Here is a 7,247-nt window from a genome sequence, read left to right on the forward strand (position 1 = left end):
CATGAGGATAAAATTCTGTGGGGAAAGTGGAATGAAAATGTGAGTTCAAGGAGAAAAAGCAATGATGTAAAATTTTCTGACTACTAAAGAAAAGCTCTTTTGTATATTTTTAAACAGAAGACAGTAGTATCAAATCATTATGATATTTAGACTGGAAACTTTAAAAAGGGCAATGTAAAGGTTTATTTAAAAATTTTTAAATTTCAGTATTTATTATTTGCCCAAAATTACATTCTTTGTAATTTTTATGTAAAGTTATAGTAACCGTAGATACCAAGTTAAAAATGTACAAGGGGGTACACTGCCTCTCAAATTTTTTTCAGGGGATATGCAAGGAAAACATGCGAATACCTCTGCTCTAGAAAATCTCCCCCTTACTGTTCTTCTCTTTCTTCAGTAGGTGAATATATAAAACAGAAGTGACATTCTCAGCGCTATATGGCATGCTAAGAAGCATTCCAGAGGAGGAACCATCGCTGTCTCTGTTTTCAAAAACTCACCACCTAGTTGAACCAACCAGAAAAAAGTGATGCAAAGCAACTGAGGTATGTGGCAGACACTGGTCTTGCCCACGTGGTGCTCACGCACTCCGGTATCCTTGCTAAGCAAATCCAGACTAGGACAGCAATATGCCAGGTAAATACTCATTTTTTCAGCCTCCCTTCCCCTGAGGGGTGAACACGTGACAAAATTCTAGCTGGTGAAACATAAGCAAAGACCTGAGGGCTTCTGGGAAAGCTTTTGCTTTCCTAATAAAACCATATAGATGAGACTAGCTCTGCCTGTCCTTTCTTCTTCCTAACTTGAATGCGGATGCAATGCCTGGAGCTACAGCATTTATGCCCAAACTATGAGGCAACAAGCATGAGAACAAAGGCAACACACTAAGGATGGCAATATGGACACATGGAAAGATCCTGGGTCCCTGATGGCATAGCTGAGCAGTGAACTCATGCCAACAAGGGCTTACCTCTAGATCTTCTACTACATTAAATACATGTATACACATATTTCAATTGCTGTAAACCAGTGCTAGCTGGATATCCCAGTTACTTGTACTGTGTCACAAGCTACTCTAAAAGTGCCATTAAAATAAGTCATTTTATTAAGCTCACAGATTTTGCAGGTCAGGAATTCAGACAGGGTCCATCTGGAATGGTCTGTCTTTACTGCATGATATCCGGAGCCTCTGTTGAGAAGACTCAACCGGGTGAGTGACTCAAACACCCAGGAACTAGAATACCTGGCCCTGGAGAATCCATTTCCATGAAAACTTCTTCACTCCTGTGTCTGGTACCCAGGCTAGAATGATAAAAGACTGGGCTCAGATGGGACTGTTGACCAAGTGCCAACACATGTGGCCTCTCCACATGGCTTAGGCTTTTCACAGCACAATGGCTGGGTTCTGAGAGCAAGCATTCCAAGAGACCTAGAAGGAAGCTGCGTGGATTTGTATGATCCAGGCTCATGCAGGAATCAGTGTCATTTCTACAGTACTCAGCTGGTCGAAGCAGTCACCAGATTCAAGGAGACGAGACACAGATGCCAGCTCTCAATTAGAGGCGTAAAAAGAACTTGCAACCATTTTTCTTTAAAACACCACATCGGTTGAGGTATTTTTCCTTGCAAATTAACACATTCCTAAATGATACAATGGATGATATAAGATAACATAAAGTGGATGCGAAGTTGAACAGTACAAGTAGGCTATTGAACTCAAAGGAGGAAGAGATAATGAGAATCAAGAAAGCCTTCATTATAAACACTGATTGAGGGCCTGTAAGTGCACAGCCCAGAATAAAATGCCAAGAGGATTGCAAAAATACTGCAAGACTCCATATCTATCCCCCATGCTAGATATGAGTTCAGATCTCAATCTGCTATTCTCAACCAACATGGCTTTGGAAAATCCTAGCTGAGCCTCAGTTTGTGTATCAGCAAAAAGGAGAGCATATGCCAAGGTTAGGGTGAGGTCTAAATAAAATAGAATGAGAAGGGCCTAGCATGGTGCATGTCACTCAGGAAGTGTTCAATAAATGCTATGCATGTGTTTATTTATTAAAAGAACTTACCCATGTGGGAAAATTGAATGAGTATCTACAGTTGACAGAGTTAGTATCCCCCAAACATAAGTCAGAGCCCCAAACCCACCTTATGGACTCAGCAAGGTTTACTGACATTTGTTTTGTACAGAGCTTAGAGGACTTAGACCAATTTCTCTGGAGGAAAACCAAAACAGACTTGAGAAGATCTTCTGATGTCTAGGCTGATGTCAAGCCTTTTCCCTGCAAAGCCCATCCCGACCCCTGCTACCAGTTTAGAAAAATCTATAGCATTTCTCACAAGAGGCCAACCATTCCAATCTGGGATAAGTTTTCTAAATATTAGATCTGAAATGATTTATTTTATCCCTAAATGCATCGGGCCACAATCTTCCTGCATGGATTAAGTCATACCATCTATTTTTAGCAGCTGGCTCATTCAGCCCATTTCCTTACTATAAATACCTGAGTGCACTCGTTTTAAAGTAGATCTCTTTTGTCATCTGATTGTCCCAGTCTAGGTTACAGGGGGATCGAGGAGAGAATGAAAAATGAGACAGAGAATAGAGAAAGAGAGCCTGCAATGCTCTACTCTGCACAGCAGCTATTTTCACAGACTCATAGATCCCTAGCGGCCTGAACACAGGAGAAAGCCAAGAGGGCCTAAGCCTTCTCAGTGTGTTAACCTTGAGAAGCTGGCAGCTATCTGGGACTCGATGGAGCCACCCAGACTCTTTCCTATCATTTCATCCACTGAAAGTTTCCTTTTCATAATCCCATGTCTCAGTCTCCCTACTCCTAACACACGGACACTAACCCCAGGCCCCGAGGCAGGCCAAGAGAGGTTTCTCCTGGTCTTAATGCCCTTGAGTGAAAATAAATTATTATAATATTTCATACCCATCTCCCTGGAGTCTCGAAGAAGGGGACACTGAGCTCTCGACAAATACTGATCAAAGCATTAAGAGGAAACAGGCCAGAGTCAAACTAAGGAGTGGGTCTGCCGGGCAGCTGCATGGAGCACTACTACACAAGGAAAGATACGTTCAAACATCACTGGATGCCGGTGTGTCGCTGGAAATTAAGGAGATAGATAGAGGAAAAATGCAAGATCGAAACTCTTCTCAGGAAAGTAGAATGTGTGGTTAAAGGAATACTGCAAAATGATCCTGAAGTTGTAGCTAAGACCTCTAAGGGCCATGATTTCAATAGTGAATATTTGTCACTTAAGGTAGCTAATATCTTAATATTCTCCCTATTTTGAGGTTTCTACCAGCAGTCCTCCTTCTCCATTCTTTTTTCACTTTCCCAGTTTTCAACTCCTCCTCCAAATTAAAGCTAAACAAACTTTTTTTTTTTTTTTTGCGGTACGCGGGCCTCTCACTGTTGTGGCCTCTCCCGTTGCGGAGCATAGGCTCCGGACACGCAGGCTCAGCGGCCATGGCTCACAGGCCCAGCCGCTCCGCGGCATGTGGGATCTTCCCAGACCGGGGCACGAACCCGTGTCCCCTGCATCGGCAGGTGGACCCTCAACCACTGCGCCACCAGGGAAGCCCTGAACAAACATTTTGATTGAACAAATATATTGATTTGGGGGGGCAAGAAATTATCAACACTCTACCAAGATTCCCACATGTCTCAGTCTGGACACTTCCCCCAAGGATCTCAAAGGGGTACAAAAACCCACTTATCCAAGTTTCAAGCACCAAGGAAACACTGTGCTCCCAAAAGCAGCCAATGGGAGCAGAGTCTCCTGGCTTCTCTCAGATGAAATGCAAATGTGCCTCAAATAATAGAAAAGTATTCATCAAATGTTTTCAAAAACAATTCATACATGATGATCCAGTGGGTTTTATCTCAGGAATGCAAGGCTGGTTTAACATTCAAATATCAATCAATGTAATTCAACATACTAACAGAACAAAAAAGAAGAAAACAATTATCTCAATAGACTCAGAAAGATTATTAGAAAATTATTGAGAATAAAAGCTCTCAGGGCTCTTGGAAGTTGAGGAAGAGCGACACAGATATGATGGCTGCATCACTGCCTCCACCACCCCTCTGACACCTCCAACCACATCCTCTACCATCACAGAATGATAATCCAGGATCTACCATTCCTATTTAGTAATTGTGGATGATTATTCCAAAATAGAGAAAGTTGGAGAAGTATCTATGGAATTATGTGTAAGGGTAGACACAAAACTACAGGTCAAGTGGTAGCCATGAAAAAATCAGACTAGAAAGTAAAGAGGAAGTGTTCCTAGTGCCTTAACTCAGGAAATTTCTCTTTTAGAACTCTGTCATCCAAACATAGTCAATCTCCAAATGTGGTTACGCAAGAATCCAGGTTACATCTCATCTTTGAATTCCTTGGATCTCAAAAGTACTTGGATTCTATCCCTCCAGGTCTGTTCATGGATTCTTCACTTGTTAAGAGTTATTTGTAATAAACCCTACAAGGGATTGTGTTTTGTCAGCCTAGAAGATCTCTTCACAGGGATTTAAAACCTCAAAATCTATTGATAACAAAGGAACAATTAAACTAGTTGACTTTGGCTTTGCCAGAGCTTCTGGAATACCTATTAGAGTATACATACATGAGTTAGTAACACTCCGGTAGAGATCTCCAGAAGTACTGCTGGGGTCAGCTCACTACTCGACTCCAGTTGACATTTGGCATATAGACACCATATTTGCAGAATTAACAACAAAGAAGCCACTTTTCTATGGGAATTCAGAAGTTGATCAACTCTTTAAAATATTCAGAACTTTGGGCCCCCCCAGTAATGAAGCATGGCCAGAAGTGGCATCTTTACAGGACTATAAGAATACATTTTCCAAGTGAAAACCAGGAAGCTAGCATCCCATGTCAAAAGCTTGGTTGAAAATGGCTTGGATTTGCTTTCAAAAACATTAGTTTATAATCCTGTCAAAGAAACTGCTGACAAAATAAAACTGAGCTACCCATATTTTAATGGTTTAGACAATCATATTAAGAAGATGTAGCATTCTGACAAAAAGTTTCCACATGTATCAAGAACAGATTGTTCTATTTTTACTGTTAACTCTATTTTTATCCCATGTATTTTCCTTTTCTTTGTTGTAAAGTTTAAGCCATACTTCATCTTCTAATTTCAGGTTCAACTTAAAATGTAAATACTGTTCTATATGAATTTAAATGTAATTCTGTATATGTGTGTAGATCTCACTGTAACAACTATTTTTTACTATAATAAAACTATAAATCTAGTATTGATGACAAAAAAATGAGAAAAAAATTTAAACCTTTTTTTTTTTTTTTTCGGTATGTGGGCCCCTCACTGTTGTGGCCTCTCCCATTGCAGAGCAACAGGCTTCGGACGTGCAGGCTCAGCGGCCATGGCTCACGGGCCTAGCTGCTCCACGGCATGTGGGATCTTCCCCGACCGGGGCATGAACCCATGTCCCCTGCATCGGCAGGCAGACTCTCAACCACTGCACCACCACGGAAGCCCCAAAATTTAAACCTTTTAGTAAATTAAGAACAGAAGAAAACTTCTTCAGCCTGATAAAGGGCATCTTGGAAAAACCTACAACTAACATCACACTGACTGAATGGCTTTCCCCTTAAGATCAAGAACAAGGCAAGAATATCTGCTCTCACCATTTTTTTAACATTATACTAAAAGTCCTACCAGGTTAATAAGGCAGTAGAATAAACAAAAAGCATCCAGCTTTGAAAAGAAGCAAAACTGTCTTTGTCACAGATAACGTGATTGCTTACGTAGAAAATCCTAACTGCAAAAGAGCTGATTTTAGCAAGGACAAAGGTACAAGGTCTATGTATATTTAAAATAAAAAGAAGGGACTTCCCTGGTGGCACAGTGGTTGAGAGTCCGCCTGCCGATGCAGGGGACACGGGTTTGTGCCCCGGTCTGGGAAGATCCCACATGCTGCAGAGCAGCTAGGCCCGTGAGTCATGGCCGTTGAGTCTGCGCATCCGGAGCCTGTGCTCCGCAACGGGAGAGGCCACAACAGTGAGAGGCCCACTTACCGGGAAAAAAAAAAAGAAGAAGAATTTCTAAATGGTAGAAACAAAGAGTTAGAAATTGAAATAAAATAGATACCATTAATTTTTTAAAATACTGTATTAGTTCTCAACTGCTACATAATGAATTACCAAGTTAGCAGCTTGAAACAACAAACATCTAGAATCTCACACAGTTTCTACAAGTCTGGAATCTGGGAAAAGCTTCACCAGGTGGTCTGGCTCAGCATCTCTCAGGAGGTTGCAGTCAAGATATCAGCCAGGGCTGCTGTCATCTGAAGGCTCGACTGGGTCTGGAGGATGCACTTTCAAGATCACTCATTCACGTCTTGTTAGTGGAGGCCTCCGTTCCTCGTTTATGAGGGTATCTGTTCTTCACCACATTTGACCTTCCAGTAGAGCTGTTCTCATGTTTTCCAGAGCAAGCAATCCAACAGAGAACAAGGAAGAAGCCATGATGCCTTTTACTGCCTACTCTCAGAAGTGGCATTCCATCACTTTGCCATATCCTATTGGTCACACAGACCTGGTACAATGTGTGTGCATTGCAGGGGGGACTGTACAAGGGCATGAATACCAGGAGGGAAGGAGCATTGAGGGCCAACCTGGAGGCTGGCTACCACAAATAACTTTTGTGACAGCATCAAAAGATATAAAACACTTGTGGATAAATTTAACAAAATACATGCTAAACCTCCACACTGAAAATGATAAAATAATCACTGAAAAAAATTTAAAAGACCTAAATAAAGGAAGATATATACAATGTTTATGGATTGTCAGACACAATATTAAGATATTAATATTTCCCAATGTATTGGGATTCAATGTAATCTCAATCACAATGCCACAGGTTTTTCTTAATAGAAACTGATGAGCCGATAATAAAATCTGTATGTAAATGTTAAGGATTTAAAAGAGCCAAAACAACTTTGAAAAAGAAGAACAAAGATGGAGGACTTAGACTACCTCCTATACTACATCCCCAAATAGTGTAAGACCTACACTATTTTAGGATCTACAATAAAGCTATAATAATACAGACAGTGTGCTATTAACATAGGAGAGACATATAGATCAGTGGAACAGAATAAAATGTCCAGATATAGACCCACTCATACGGTCAATTAATTTTTGACAAAAATGCCAAAGTAATACAAGGGGAAAGGATTTTC

The 7,247-nt window shown here is 40.9% G+C and overlaps 1 pseudogene; it reads left to right on the forward strand.

Annotated features, from left to right (window-relative positions):
• Window positions 1-5,051, forward strand: part of LOC132417676 (cyclin-dependent kinase 1-like) — a 173,049-nt pseudogene extending 167,998 nt beyond the window's left edge.
• The last annotated feature ends 2,196 nt before the right edge of the window (window positions 5,052-7,247 follow it).

This window comes from Delphinus delphis, chromosome 2 (assembly GCF_949987515.2).
Source record: "Delphinus delphis chromosome 2, mDelDel1.2, whole genome shotgun sequence".
In the NCBI taxonomy this organism is placed as follows: Eukaryota; Metazoa; Chordata; class Mammalia; order Artiodactyla; family Delphinidae; genus Delphinus; species Delphinus delphis.